This window comes from Megascapheus bottae, chromosome 13 (genome assembly GCF_031878675.1).
Source record: "Megascapheus bottae isolate mThoBot1 chromosome 13, mThoBot2.hap1, whole genome shotgun sequence".
Classification (NCBI taxonomy): domain Eukaryota; kingdom Metazoa; phylum Chordata; class Mammalia; order Rodentia; family Geomyidae; genus Megascapheus; species Megascapheus bottae.
In genome coordinates, this window is record NC_143521.1 from 21,169,430 (window position 1) to 21,186,122 (window position 16,693).

The window sequence follows — 16,693 nt, forward strand, 5'->3', positions numbered from 1 at the left end:
AAAGTCCTCCAAAAAAAAATGAAGAAGAAATGGCCAGTTACATTTGAGAATTTCGGGGTTTTTGCAAAGTGTTACTCCCTGCCTGTTCTTCGAGTATCTATCTAAAGCAAATATGCTTTAGGATCAACTGATAAGCCTGGTCCCATTACTGACAGCAAAAACTTCTGTTAACATGACAGAGAGAATCTTTCTGTGAGTTTCTAAAGCAGTGTTATCTTTCAAAAATTATCATGTCTTCTTTTCTTTATATGATGGAAGAGGCAACTACAAACAAGTATTTTACCAAGTTTAAGTAAATATCTTCTTCTGGGTTTTTTGTGCTTATTCTGCAAGAAATATATTAGTATTAATTAGATTTATAGTAGCTCTTCTACTATATTTAGAAATTAAAATAGCAGTTTAATATATTTGAAATCAAAGTATTTAAAAATACTGGAATTCATCCCTTTCCAGTATCTAAGTATATTTCATCTGTGGTACAGATATCATACCTCATCAACTCAATGGACCAAGTTCTCTTATTGTGTGCTCTTTCATAACTGTAGAGGCTAATCTTTTACCCAAGTCGTAACTAAATTTCCCCTTCAATTCTGCTTACACACACAATGACCACAGAGCTGTCTGCAAGAATCATGTCTCCCAAGTGGGCTTTGCCAACTCTGCTGCTTCAGCTGTGCTATGTAGGCTGTGGACTGTGTGGGAAGATTTTGGTGTGGCCCTATGAAATGAGCCATTGGCCCAACCTAAAGAATATTCTTGATGAACTCATAGCAAAAGGACATGAAGTGACAGTTTTAACACATACTAACAGTATTTCAGAAAATCTTCTGCCCTGAATTTTGAGGTGATCCAAATGCCATGACAGAGAAATGGCTTCGAATGCTGGATTCCAAACAGAAACATTGTTTCATGTAATTAATTTTAATGAACTCCTTTAAAAACTCATAGTTTAATGAATAATTTAAATGACTTAAGAAGTATATTTCCTTTAGCATAAATAATTCATGCAGAGAATATTTTTTCTTTGTTGGTTTCTTAAGCTGTAGCTTAAGAATGTGCTTCCTTCTGCTTGATATTGTTTCTACCTCTATGCAGACACAGTGGCTGTTTAAAACCACATGGATAAGAAATTTATGTTTTATTCTACAGAGAAACATTTTTCTCTTCAAATTGATCATAAGGTTTAGAGAAAACCTACCTCTGAAACTTCAGTGAGGCCAGACCCTGGTGACTCACACCTTAATCCTAGCTATTTAATGCTGGACCTGAGGATCAGGGTTCAAAGTCAGCCCAGACAGAAAAGTCTGAGACTTTTATCTCCATTAAACTATTCAGACAAAGCTAGAAGTGGTGCTATGGTTCAAGTGCTAGAGTGCTCCCCTTGAACACAAAGAGGCTCAGGAATATTTTACAGGCCCTGAGTTTCAAGGCTCAGTTCTGAAATATATATGTAATATATATGGACATATAAAAATAGACCTTAACTTTATTGTTTGGCAGTTTGTTTTGCTTAATGTAATAGTGAACTTGTAAATATCTGTGTTCACCCAGCAGGAGTTAGCAAAATAGGAGAAGAGTTTGGCAACAGACAAGTTAGAGAGAGATCTGTTTCTATCAGTGTGTTGATATTTGGTTTTGTGTTGAGTTAAGGTTAACACATAATAACAGAATTAGGAAATAAAAGTACTCTACATGTTTATCTTTGCTAAAATAAAGTAAATTTTCTTTGTTGTGATAATAAGAATTGAGGGGCTTACGTAGGTCAGGAAGATAACCGACAAGGACATATGAAATGTAATATTTAAACTTTGGAAAAGTATGAATATTGTGTGGTTGTCAATACTAAAAATTAAATGAAATTCTTAAGATATACACAGCAGGTGCTTAATTACATCACCTTTAATATGATTTCCTTCCTGAAGATTTCATTCTTTATTGTTTTCAGAGTAACAATAATTTAGGTCTACCTTTGAAATGTTCAATGTACTGCAATCCAATTTTGTTTTCAAAGGTGATACAAATTTCTTATCCTTCTCTTCTATTTCCTCCTTATTTGTTTGTACTTCAGTCCCTCAACCTCAACTTTTCCTTATTTTTATCCCTATCTTTGCACAGCGATGAGGAGCTGTTCCACCAATATTTTTTGAAGGAATCTTCTTCTCTTAGTTTTCTGTCATGCTTGCTTTGTCATTCTTAAATTTCATTAACAAACTATTTTTACTTTTTTTTCTGATTGTTGGTCCAAACTCTGGGCCTGGGCATTGTCCCTGAGCTCTTCAGCTCAAGTCTACTACCCTACCACTTGAGCCATAGCACCACTTTCAGTTTTTTAGTGGTTAATTGGAGCTAAGTCTCAGGACTTTAGTGCCTGGGCTGATTTTGAACCACGATCCTCGGACCTCAGCTTCCTGAGTAGCTAGAATTATAGGAGTGAAGCCACCATGCCTGGCTTTCACTTCTCTTCTTTAAGACTGTTTTCCATATATTTTCTATTGTAATTAATAGAAGGGTTACATTATATTCACCAGATAGAAGGTGCATTTCTTCACAAACAGTGGTACCCTTTCTCTTGTCTTGGTCCCCATTTACTTCCCCCCATCACAGCCCCCATCTTGTTTTCCCCCTTTCCCCATCCAATTTCAAATAACAAAAGACACATATATCCAATATATAAGATAACAAGGTGAAATACTTTAACAATAAGAGATAACCAAGGGACAGCAAAAGAGATGAGAGATAATACAGTACATTAAGGACAGCAATCATTCATTATAAGGCTTTTTTTTCTATATCCTGGAGGTCTTTTCATTTAGTATCATACTATATGGCCTTCCCCAATCTTTCAGAAACAAGGACATACTAAAGCCACTAGCACAACAATGTTCATTGCAGCACTATTTACCACGGCAAATATATGGAACCAACCCAGATGCCCCTCAGTTGATGAGTGGAACCACAAGATGTGGTATTTATACACAATGGAATTCTATGCTGCTGTCAGAAAGAAACGACATCATTCCATTTGTAAGGAAATGGAAAGACTTAGAAAAAATCATATTAAGTGAAGTAAGCCAGACCCAAAGGAACATAGGCTCAATGATTTCCCTCATATGTCATAATCAGTAGAAACCTTGGGATCTCCTAGCAGAGATTTATAATATCACATATTAAGTTCTATAACCAGTATGAAGTTCTGCAAAACTTAAAACTTGAGAAATTATTATAATTTTCAGTTAGCATATTAATTGATTTGGGAAAATAAAAACCCATATAAAACTTGTTTCTCTAGTCTTTGAATATGTACATACTACTTTTCAATATTGATTTTAATAATGTATTTTGAATTGTAACCATACATATGATGTTTTTAATGTTTGCATTTTTTGTGTAAAAGGCAGGATGTACATCCGCAGGTGTGAATCCTAAGTTTTGTCACAGTACATTTTAAAACTCAGTGACATAGAATAGCAATCATTGGCTAGTGTAAATAAGCCTTATTTTTGCAGAGCCACTTTTTTGGCAAGTGGACTCAATGATTTTAATCTATTTTCTTTTCTTCCTTTTACCCTCTGTTTGCCCCTTCCTCTTTCCCTCCTTCCTACCTTTTGGTATCCATTTAAATTGGAAGTATTTCTATGGATTAGAATTTTCTCCCTAATAAAATACAAGGAAATGGATGATGTGTTATTTTTTCTCAGCAAAAAGATAGATATATGATAGGTAGATAGATAGATAGATAGATAGATAGATAGATAGATAAGTGTTCATCACTGAAACATTCCTCCTTTTTTCTTTTCCCCAGGAAGACCCCACAACATTGTGTGAAACTTTGGAAAAACTGAAATGTGGCTAATCAGAACATACTGGGATTTTGATTTCCCTCACCCATACTTACCCAATTTTGAATTTGTTGGAGGATTGCAATGTAAACCTGCCAAACCCTTACTAACTGGGAGAACATTATGTGCTTTATCATATAATACCACTTAACATTATTACCTTCATTCATTGAAATGTGTTATTAGATATCTTCAGATTGCAACAGCTAATTTTTTCCTCATCACAGGAGGTCATTGATATGTAATATTGGGTCTTTTGGATTCCCTTGCAAGCTGAGGCTATGTGAGGCTATGCTGGAGTAGATGAATATCAAGCCAGAACCACAGAAATTGCTAGTATTAACTAGTTCATTCTCCAGAATGTTTGACTCAGAAAGGTGCTTTCATGAAGCCTCATGACCTGTATGGGATGTGATGAGTTAGTAAAAGTAATGAGTTGGGCTGGGAGTGTAATCTCCCTGGTTTCGATTCCTTAGGACCACATAAACTGAAAAAGCAGAAAGTGATGTGGTGGCTAAAGTGGTAGAGCAATAACCTTGAGAAAGCTCAGGACAGTACCCTGCCCTGGGTTCAAGCTGCAGGACTGGCAATAAAATAATACACAACTAAATATATTAATAAATACATAAAAAGAAAATGTTAGTATTCAGGGAAAGACATAGATTGCGATGGTGCTTTCAGATTTCAATCTTAGATAATGGTAACATTCTTGTCAAAAAATTAAACAACTGGTTAAATAACTTATGAGTTTATGATGATTTCAGTTTTTTAATTATTGACATAAAAATTCATCAATTGGGGCCAGGAGTTTGGCCTCATGGTAGAGTGCTTGCTTAGCATGCATGAAGACCAGGGTTTGATTCCTCTGTAGCACATACATAGATAAAAGCTGGTAGTGGTGCTGAGGTTCAAGTGGTAGAGCTCTAGACTTGAGAAAGTCCAAGGACAGTGCTTGGGTCCTGAGCTCCAACCCAGAACTGGCAAAAAAATCATCAATTGTTTGGGTGGTAAAAAATCTCAATCTCAACAGAATAAAAGTAGATTGTGAGAACACAATATAAAGAAAATTATGACACTGACAGGCTCAAATATTGCATGATTTTAAGATTTGTATAGATGACAAAGAAAATTTCATAATGCCTAATAAGATCTTACAGGAAATATTTTAAATGAAACCTATGTTGGAGAGAAATGTATGGAGAGGTAGTAACAATACAAAACATGGTATGAGTCATGCATTTAATTAGCAACAGGTAGCAAGGACAGAATAATTCAATTGTTTTGTTAGAAAGTGAACAGGCACAAATACTATTTAGTCTGTATTCTAAATGATGATCCCAGGAGTGCTGTTGAGTTCTGCTTAGGTTGAATGAGTCATTTTCAACTTGAAATGTAATTTCAGTATGCTGATAATATTTAATTACTAGTGAAGGAAAGTTTATTGAGCATTGTCCTATGAAAGGAAAGAAAGAGACAAGTCTATGGATAGAAATTGCTAACCACACATATAACTATTTTCCTAGTCTTGTTCAATTGCATACAAACTATTATAATTTTAGACATGATATTTTATCATGGGAGTAGATGGGAGCTGGTAGCTCCTACCTATAATCCTAGCTACTCAGAAGGTTGAAATCTGAGGATCACAGATCAAAGCTAGCCTGGGCACACAAAGTCCAAGAAACTCTTTTCTCCAATTAACCACCCGAAAATCCTAAGTAGAGCTGTGGCTCAAAGTGGTAGAGTGTTAGACATGAGCTGACACGCTCTGGGACAGCACTAAGGCTGATTTCAAGTCCCACAACTGACAGCAATAAGAACAACAACACAGAAAAGAGAATTGGTAAGTGGAAAAATGCAACAGAAACTCATGCAGCTGAGTATCCATAATCCATGCTTGGTTTTTTACTTTTCCTTCCTTCCTTCCTTCCTTCCTTCCTTCCTTCCTTCCTTCCTTCCTTCCTTCCTTCCTTTCTTCCTTCCTTCCTTCCTTCCTCCTTTTTTCTTTCCTTTCTTTCTTCTCTTTTGTTCTTTTACTTATTCTTTTTTTCACGTTTATTTTGCTTTCTTTCCTTCTTTACTCTTCTTCCTCCCTTCATTTCTTTCCTTCTCCCTCCCTTCCTGTCTGTGTCTCTGTCTTTGTTTCTCTATCTCTCTGTCTCTGTCTCTCTGTCTCTCTCTCTCTTCTTTCTTTCCTTCTCCAGTCCCAAGGCTTTTATTCTGGGTCTGATTGCTGCCCCTGAGATACTTTTTTTCATATAGTTTTTATTGTAATTTCTAGAAGGGTTAAATTATATTCACCAGATAGAGGTGCATTACTTCACAAACATTGATACCCTTTTTCATGTCTTGGTCTCCATTTCCCTCCCCCCATCCCCGCCCCTCATCTTGTTTTTCCCCCTTCCCTATCCGATTTCAAATAAGCAAATAAACATATATCCAATATATCAGATAAACAGGGTGAAATATTGTAACAATATGAGATAACCAAGGGACAGCAAAAGAGATGAGAGATAACATAGTACATTAAGGATAACAATCACTCATTATATGGCTTTTTTTCTATATTCTGGAGGTCCTTGCTTTTAATGTCATACTATATGGCCTTATGTATCTAGGTTTTGCTCTAGGAGAGTCCAAGGTTTCTACTGATTATGACTACTGAGGGAAACCATTGAGCCTATGTTCCTTTGAGTCTGGTTTACTTCACTTAAGCTACTTTTTTCACTTGAGTTACTTTTGCTCAAGACTAGCAGTCTGCCACTCGAGCCACATCACACAGTTGAACACAGGAGTTGCCTTTCAACTGAGCAGTTTATGAATATAGTACAACTTAAGTAATGTCTCGTCTTTCAGCATTCTCACCTGATGCCCTCAGAACAGCCTTCTCTCACTTTTTTCACTATTTAGCTAATGTATTGAATTTTTGCTTGTACCAAAGCAATTTCTGTATAAAATACATTTTGGCCTGTGTAATGCATTCAAACTCTTCCTCATGCTTTCGCCAAGCCTTCATTATTTTTCTCGATTCTGAAGTATATACAATGCATTCTTGCCTATACTCTGTACCTTCCTCTCATTCATTTTTCTAGTACTTGCTCTTCTGCCCCTCCCCAAGAATGAATTCCATAGTACTATTTTTCTTGGGCTTTAAATTAGGAGTTCCACTGAATTACACTGTTTGTACTCTCCATTGAGTCTATTACACTGCAGTTAATTCATTTATAACCACTTGCATACCTCTAAGTATGTTTACTTATAGATTTATAAGCACATTCTAGCTCCAACAATTGAAGAAAACCACACAATTGTGTTTCTCTAGGTCTGATACAGCATCATTCTTTCTGCTTGATGAGTCGAATTCTGCTGTGTATGTATACCACATTTTTTTGATCCATTCCTCCATTGAGGGGCATCTGTGCTAATTCCATATCTTGGCAATGGGAAATAATGTTGCAATAAAGATGTGTTATGTCTATAGAAAATAGAGGAGTTTATCCGGAACTCCATACAAGATGGCGTGGTGTTTTCTCTACGTTCCATGATCAAAAACCTGACAAATAAGAAGGCCAACCTCATTGCCTCAACTCTTGCTCAAGTTCCACAAAAGATCAGTAAATTTCTGAACCAGGAAATCAGAGAAGCATTTTCCTAACTGAAGTGAGAATGTAGCTAACAGAGGACTTTGCCTGTAGATATCACAGGTTTTTTTTTAATTGTATTTTATTGTCAGAGTTAGGTATAAAGGGGTTACAGTCACATTTGTCAGGTAGTAGGTGTGTTATTTATTGAACTTTGATACCTTTTCTCATGTTTTTGTTCCCCTTTCCCTCCACCACCTCCTCCCAATCTTCTTGTTTTCTCTCTTCCATTCTCTATTTCAAACAAACAAATAAATGGATATACAATATACCAGATAACAAAGTCAGGTACTTTAACAGCATGAGATTAACCATAAGGGGAAAGAAAAAGAAATAACTTCATATAGCACATTAAGAACAACAATCAATAAGATAAACTTCTTGTTTCCATATCCCAGAGTTCATTTCATTTGGTCTCATCTTATATGACCTTAAATACCTAGATTTTGAACTATTGTAATCCTCTGCTAGGAGAGACCTACATATGAACTAATTAATGCAAATGAAGGAAACCATTGAGCCTATGTTCCTTTGGGTTTGGCTTACTTCACTTAATGTGATTCTTAAGTTTAAAAGAGTAACTGCTTAAATTCTCTATTTATTTTTATTTTATGTATCTCTTCGGGTTGCTAATTAAGACTGAAACCCTTATAGATATCACTAAGCATTTTGGGTTATATTCAGGCACACATGCATTCAGGCCTGCTTGTCGTCCTTTTCAGGTTTATGCACCAGACAGTATATGTACTTGAGAAATCCAAGTACCAGACAGCAAACAGCAGTATTTTAGCTTTATATACATAGTTAAAATGTGATTATTTGAAGGACTTTGACATAAATGACATCTGAAACTTTGGCTTAGCTGCTATTCAGTTTTGTGTCCTCCAACCTTGGCAAATTTAAGAGTATACAAACAATTATAATTGAAGGATATAGACAATAGGATACTGGTTTTATATCAGTATATTAATAATGACTTTAGGAAAAAATGTTTAGTTTTAATTACAGTTAAGCTATTTAACACCCATCTTACCAATATTTTGTACTAAGCTCTACTTATAAAAGGTAAAACATACTCATAATCTTTATTATATTTTTATCATGTCAGCCATGGAGATTGAACTCAAGGCCTGGACACTTTACCTGAGCATCTATTACTCATGGCTACAGTCTTCAACCAGTTGACCCACAACAACACTTTTGGATTTTCTGAATAGTTTTTTTGTAGCAAGAGTCTCCCCACCTTTCCCATTCCAACTGGATCTCAGCTTCCTGAGTAACTAGAATTATAGGCACTAGCCATCACCATGAGGTTTAAAAATTAAATTTTTGTAGACTGAGTGCACCTTACATTAGCACCAACTAATAGTTATTTATAAATAATTTATTAACCACATGTGCCTTTTGAACTATTACCAAACAATTGTGCTTAAGTTCGTTGTAAATAACTGTACAACTTTCACACACCTACAATCTGAACTGATCCTTAAAATACAAGCTTGCCTTCCACAGGTTCTGTGAAAATACAATGGAGAGACTCCTGCAGCATTAGGATCCACTACTTGACTCTTTGATTGCATACCCCAGAATGATCTTTTGGGTAAGACTGAGGGAAAAGTACAGCTATGCAGTTGGTCAGCAGTCAAGGTAAATGATTATGTAAATAGCAAATACATTGGAAACCACTTAATTATCCTAAGTACATGATACACGTCCAGTCTAGGAGCAGGCACAAAAGAGCATTTTCAGTTAGGACTCTCATTACACCTCAGATACCAGCCACATTTCACCTCCTCAGAAGTACCTTCTCACATAATGAAGGAATTAGATTCTTCTTTTTTTCCGTATATTTTATTGTAATTAATAGAAGAGTTACATTATATTCACAGATAGAAGGTGCATTACTTCACATCCATTGATACCCTTTCTCATGTCATGGTCCTCATTTCTCTCCCCCACCGCTCATGTTGTTTTCCCCCCTTTCCCAATCCAATTTCAAATAACCCATCAAGCATATATACCATATATCAAATAACAAGGTGAAATACTGTAACAATATGAGATAACCAAGAGACAGCAAAAGAGATGAGAGATAACAGTACGTTAAGGACAACAATCACTCATTATATGGCTTAGATTCTTCTTTTCCACAGGATTCAAATTTCTAGTTGAGCATTGCCTCAAGGGCTCATTGTTGCAGGGACTGACAACATAGCTTTGATTCTTCATGTCTCCCAAATCCTGTCAGTGTATTAGCTTGAAGTCGGAACCCATTCTCACATCCTCACTCTATCCTCAAACCAGGGCACCCTAAAACCAGGGCTTTCATCACTCATGATGGAACGAATGGCATCTATGAAGCCATTTATCACGGGATCCCGATGGTGGACGTCCCCATGTTCACCGACCAACCTGACAACATCGCTCACCTGAAGGCCAAAGGGGCAGCTGTGGAGGTGGACATGAGCTCCATGACCAGTGCAGACTGAAGTGGGATTGCTGGGACATAGGAGAGATCGATGTTTAGTATTTTCAGGAACCTCTATACTGTTTTCCAGAATGGTAGGATGAGTTTACACTCCCATAAACAGTATAGTAGTGATCCCTCCTGACCACATCCCTGCCAGCATCTGCTGTTATTAGATTAGATTTCTTGATAATGGCCATTCTAACTTGAGTGAGATGAAGCTCAAAGTTGTCCTAATTTGCATTTCTTCATGTGTCTATTGGTTATTTTTTTAAATCTTTAGCATACCTTTTAATGGGATGGTTGTTTCTTTGACGGTTTATTTATTTCTGTATTTGAAAATGGGCAGGTAAGGGAAAAAAAGTCCTGCTGTGTTTCCAAGGCTCACCTCTCACTCACTAACTTGTCCATCATACTAGAAAATTTCTAATGTTTCCTACTCCTTATTTATCTTCAAATGATATGCTATGAAACTAATATAAAAACATATTGCATTCCTCAATTCCTAATGAAATTTCCTGAAATTGGAAAAAATCACTTCAAACATTTGCAATATTTTCAAAGTACTATTTATTGATTCTATACATTCTTACATAGTTGCTCAATAATCTTTGTTATTTTACAAATTAGTATTTCAACATTTGACTAAGAAGGTCAACTTCCTTCTTTTTGGTGGTTAACTAGAGTCTCATGGACTTTCCTGTCAGGGCTAGATTCATACTACTCTCCTCAGATCTTAGTCTCCATTGGATTACAGGTGGGATCTACCAGCCTCCAGAATGCAGATAAGCTTTTATTTCTGTAACACAATTAAGAAAGTTAAAATAGTGAATTTAGTATATCCTTGTTTCTGGACGTTTGGGTAAATGCCAAGTAATGGAATTGCTGCATCATAGGGGAGTTCTATATTTAGTTTTTTAAGGAATTGCCATACTGCTTTCCATAGTGGTTGGATGAGTTGCACTGCCACCAACAGTGTAGTAGTGATTCCCTCCTGGCCACATCCCCACAAGCATCTATTGTTACTAGATTTCTTGATCCTGGCCATTCTGACTGGAGTGAGGTGGAATCTTAGAGTTGTTTTAATTTGCATTTCTCTTATGACAAGAGATGTCGAGCATTTCTTCATGTGTCTATAGGCCATTCTTATTTCTTCTTCAGAGAAGTCTCTCTTTAACTCTTTGACCCACCTTTTAATGGGATGGTTGTTTCTTTGGAGATTAGTTTTGGAGTGATTCAATTTTTTGACCTGTTGATATATTTTAGATGTGAGGCCTTTGTCTATTGTAGCGAAGATCTTCTCCCATTCTGTAGGCTTCCTAATTAATTTACTAACTATGCCCTTTGCCATGCAGAAGCTCCATATGTCCAGAAACAAAGACATACTAAATCCACCAGCACAATGATGTTCATTGCAGCGCTATTTACCATGGCAAAGATATGGAACCAATCCAGATGCCCCTCAGTTGATGAGTGGATCAACAAGATGTGGTATTTATACACAATGGAATTCTATGCTGCTGTCCAAAAGAATGGCATTGCCCCATTTGTAAGGAAATGGAAAGACAGAAAAAGTCATATTAAGTGACGTAAGCCAGACTCAAAGGAAAATAGGCTCAATGGTTTCCCTCATTTGTCATAATCAGTAGAAACCTAGCAGAGATTCACAATAGATCAAAATCTAGATACATAAGGCCATATAGTATGATGGTAAATGAAAGGACCTCTAGGATATAGAAACAAAAAGCATATAATGGGTGATGGTTGTCCTTAATGTACTATGTTATCTCTCATCTCTTTTACTATCCTTTGGTTATCTCATATTGTTATAATATTTCACCTTGTTATTTGATGTATTTTATATATGCTTAATTGGTTATTTGAAATAGGAGAGGGAAGGGGGGAAATCAAGTTGTGGGGGGGGAAGGGGGGAGGGAAATGGGGACCATGACATGAGAAAGGGTTTCAATATGTGTGAAGTAATGTACCTTCTATCTGGTGAATATAATGTAACCCTTCTACAATAAAAAATGTATGAAAAAAAGAAAATTAAAATAAGCATTGTATTGATTATAGTAGTTTTACTTATTCAAAACTGTGTATTCAAATCCCTAGCGCAAAATTATGACAAAAATATTAATATAATTTTGATTATCCTGCTTAATTTATGAAAAATGCATGCACTACTTTTACTCTCTTTGCATAAAATTTATCATGTATCAAATTTTCATTTATATGGAAAATAAGGAAGTATAATCTGATTTGGAAAAAAAAGGCTTTTACTACCAATATAGTTTGCCTAAAATTCATTGAGTTGACTGTGAAATTATTGCATTTTGCTTACATATAGTTCAATACATTGGAAAGGTAGAACAACTATTCCTTTCAACTATTTTCAAGGAATGGATGCAAAGCATCCCCTATTGCTGAAGCACATAAATCATATTCACTTGGGAACCATAGCCGTATTCCCTTTCCCAATGTTATAGGGGCAAAATAATACATGTGAATTCTAGATTGGCTATCAGAAAGTGTCAAGTATAGACATAACTTGTTTTTAATTATATGGCTATGTGCTCTGTGCTCTGTTAGAAATTGTTCAAACTGTTTATTGTAGAGTTGTTGATATTGTGGTTCCAAATTGATTTGAAACTTTAATTCTATAACAGCATAGCCATCCCAGGTTGGTATACCCAAATGTGCTACTTCTCAAGTACTGTGCTTCATTCAGGTCTACAGACTTATTCGCTGCCTGTAGAGTAGTTATCCTTTATATCACCAGTTTATAAATGTGTGTAATTGAGTAATTAACACACTGCAAATATATCAGAACTGGAAATGGCCCATTAGTGTTATCAGTTTTTTGTGCCTGCCATACAAACTAGTCAGACATCGGTGGCTACAGATATTTTAAATGGCATTATCACATACCATGACCATCTTGGTCATGGAATAGTCTCAAATACAACTGTTGAACAAATATCAAATTTCTTTCAGGAGAAAACTAGTCAAAGTAGCTGGATATTCTCTATTTTCAATCTGTATTTGATCACATTTATTAGAGTGTAGTTTTCTCTGCCTCCTCCTTAATAACTCATAAAACTCTATGCCACTAACAAAGTTTACGTCAAACTTAAAAGTTTCCTTAACATACTTATGGCCTTTGGCTTGTATAGCATAAGCCACCTGTCACATCCATTCATTAAATGCAGAAACTAACCTTGTGTGTGGATTTGTCTTCTAGTTATTAGGAAAATGCAATGAGGTTATCAAGGATTCATCATGATCAGCTAGTGAAGCCTCTGGACCGAGCTGTCTTCTGGGTGGAGTTTGTCATGAGACACAATGAAGGCAAACACCTTCGCCTGACTGCTCTTGACCCCTACTGGTTCCACTACCACTCTCTGAATGTGACTGGCTTCCTGCTCCTCTGCATGGCAGTTCCTTTTTTTTTGGTTGTCAAGTGTTGTTTGTTTTCTTGTAAAAAAAAATGTGGTTAAGACTGGAAATAAGAAAAAGAGGGACTAGACTAAGGAAAGAAAGAAAGAAAGTATTTCTAAGTTTAGTTATGGTCTGGATAGGGCAATCCTATTCACCACAGTCACAAGAAATTTACTGATGGTTCCCTCTTCATGGCCATTCCAAATATCCTATTCCTATGCTTAACTTGAGAGATAAAGTCTAGAAATCATTGCAATCATTAACTGGTCAGTGTTCCGCATTCTTCCTTCATCATTTTCCAGTGGCTTTACCATTTTCTCTCTTGCTTTCCTGATACAGGTACACTATTAATTCTAAATATATGATTCAAAATAAAATTGATTTTTAAAGAAAAATAAATCGAACATACTGAATCCTTTCGAGAACACCACGTGTAAGCAGAACTTCTAGCTTGAAGGGAGCTCATAAGTGAAATTCACAATCCCCCAGTGATCACACAAATCAATTTTTATTACAGTAGACAAAAGTTCTGAGATTAATGATTTTCTTTGATAATAACAAGAAACATTCTTGTTTCTCCAGTGTTACTGAGCTCAAAACACAGATTTCTAATATGATGGCTCATCACTACAGGAAATGTTGGCACCATTTTCATTGAACACAATTAATCCTGGTCCACTTTCCCTCCTAACTCAAAGAAGTGTTTGAATGAATGTCCTCTAATGGACCATTTGGGCACTGCCTTCAAGATGGAATTTTTTTTCATATATTTTTTATTGTAAAAAATAGAAGGGTTACATGATATTTGCCAGATAGATGGTGCATTAATTCCCATACATTGATACCCTTTCACATGTCTTGGTCCCCATTTCCCTCCTCCCCACCCCCATCCCTCAGCTTGTTTTCCCCCTTCCCTATCCAATTTCAAATAATCAAATACAAATATATCCAATATATCAGGTAACAAAGTGAGATACTATAACAATATGAGATAACCAAGGGACAGCAAAAGAGATGAGAAATAACATAGTACCTTAAGAACAACAATCATTCATTATATGGCTTATGTTTCTATGTCCTAGAGATCCTTTCAATTAGCGTCCTACTATATGGCCTTTTGTATCAAGGTTTTGCTCTATTGCAAATCTCTGCTAGGAGACCCCAAGGTTTCTACTGATTATGACAAATGAGGGAAACCATTGAGCCTAAGTTCCTTTGAGTCTGGCTTACTTCACTCAATATGATCTTTTCTAAGTCTTTCCATTTCCTAACAAATGGGGCAATGTCATTCTTTCTGACAGCAGCATAGAATTGCATTGTGTACAAATACCACATCTCGTTGATCCACTCATCAACTGAGGGACATCTAGATTGGTTCCATATCTTTGCTATGGTAAATAGTGCTGCAATGAACATTGTTGTGCTGGTGGATTTAGTATGTCTTTGTTTCTGGACAATTGGGTAAATGCCAAGTAGTGGAATTGCTGGGTCATAGGGTAGCTAGATGGAATTTTTTCTTTAATCATTTTTTTCCTTCTGGGAAATAGCAATATGCTAAGGTAAACATATCATTTTCAGAGAAATAAAACAAGAAACATAGAAATTTCATAGACTGTTATGATTTTATGACAATTTTAACTAATTGCACTATGTAATAACCTTGCTACAATCCATCATATTTAAAAATTACTAATTCTTTTTTAAAATCACTAATTCTTAAAATATTTAATCTGAGGCTTAATTTTTCTACTAAAAATAGATACAAACTTTAAAATGTGGGGTTACTGTATATTTTTGCAGGGATTATCTTCTAAGTTTATAGAAGGGCTGGATGCATAACATCATTAATAGACTGCTTGTCAGTGACTAGAAATATCAGGTTCCAAGTTGGAATCCCAATGTCAGACTTAAAAGAAAAAAATAAGTTCATTAGTTAATTTTACTCTGAGAAAGAATATAGTCAGGAATGTTTGTAGTTCAGTGGCAGAGCAATGCTGTAGCATATGGTATTTACAGAAAAGTAATATTGAGAAGAATTTGTAAATATGACCATTGATATAAAATAATAATTTGTAAGTGTTTGTATTTTAATCAGATGTGTATCAATTTAATTGATATATTGTTATTTTACTTTCTTTAGTTCATAAAAACCATGATTGTCATTCCTTTATTTCCTGGTTGAAAAATTAACATATATTGGCAGTACAAATTGTGCCCTTGATATTTCTTTGCATGCAGTCTGTGCTTTCATGGAGTTCATCTCCTGTATTACTGCTAGAGTCACTGTAGAGAAGAAAATGTAACTCAATGATATTAATGCTGTTAAAATATTTGCCTGTTTTCTAAAATATTTTTAAATGATGGAAGTTTCTACTAAAAATGGAAAATAAAGGAGTCAGGGATGAAAAAGAGTAATAATGTGAACTGGATGAAGGTACAATCTATGCATGATTGAAAAACCATAGTGAAACACTTTTTGATGATGAATATTCTCAGTTTTAAAATGTATCTGTGTGTACTAAATAAATGGACCTTTATTAAGGAACTGAAGCCATATAACGAATGATTGTTGTCCTTAATGCACTATGTTGTCTCTCATCTCCTTTGCTGTCCCTTGGTTATCTCATATTGTTATAGTATCTCACTTTGTTATCTGATATATTGAATTTATTTGTATTTGGTTATTTGAAATTTGATAGGGAAGGGGGGAAAACCAAGACGGATGGGGGGCTGGGGGGGAGGGAAATAGGTACCAAGACATGTGAAAGGGTATCAATGTACATGAATTAATGCACCTTCTATCTGGCAAATATCATGTAACCCTTTTACTAATTACAATAAAAAATGCAAAAAAAAAGAAAAGAAAAAACAGCATGATATAGGATGAGGCCAAATTAATGGACTTACAGGATGTGGAAACAAGAGCTTAAATATGTGACTGTTATTCTTTATGTATTATGTTTTTCTCTCTTCACTTGTGTTGCCCTTTGGTTAATCTCATGTTTTTATAGTATCCCACTTTATTACCTGGTATATTATATAGATATTTACTTGTTTATTTGAAATTGGTGGGGAAGAATAAGGGGAGGGAGTGGGAAGGGAAATGAGGACAAAAACATAAGAAGGGATATCAATGTGTGAAGAAATAGTGCACTTTCTATCTGGTGAATATAACTGTAACCCCTCTATACATTAAAATAAAAAATTATTAATTACAAAAAGAAAAACAGCATGACACATATGTATCGATAACACGGTTACAAGATGAATGGTGAAGTGAAAAATCACAGAGAGAGAATAAGATT

The 16,693-nt window shown here is 35.4% G+C and overlaps 1 pseudogene; it reads left to right on the forward strand.

The window, feature by feature from the left end:
* Positions 1-3,814: 3,814 nt before the first annotated feature.
* Positions 3,815-13,475, forward strand: LOC150055659 (UDP-glucuronosyltransferase 2A2-like; annotated as a pseudogene).
* Positions 13,476-16,693: the final 3,218 nt, after the last annotated feature.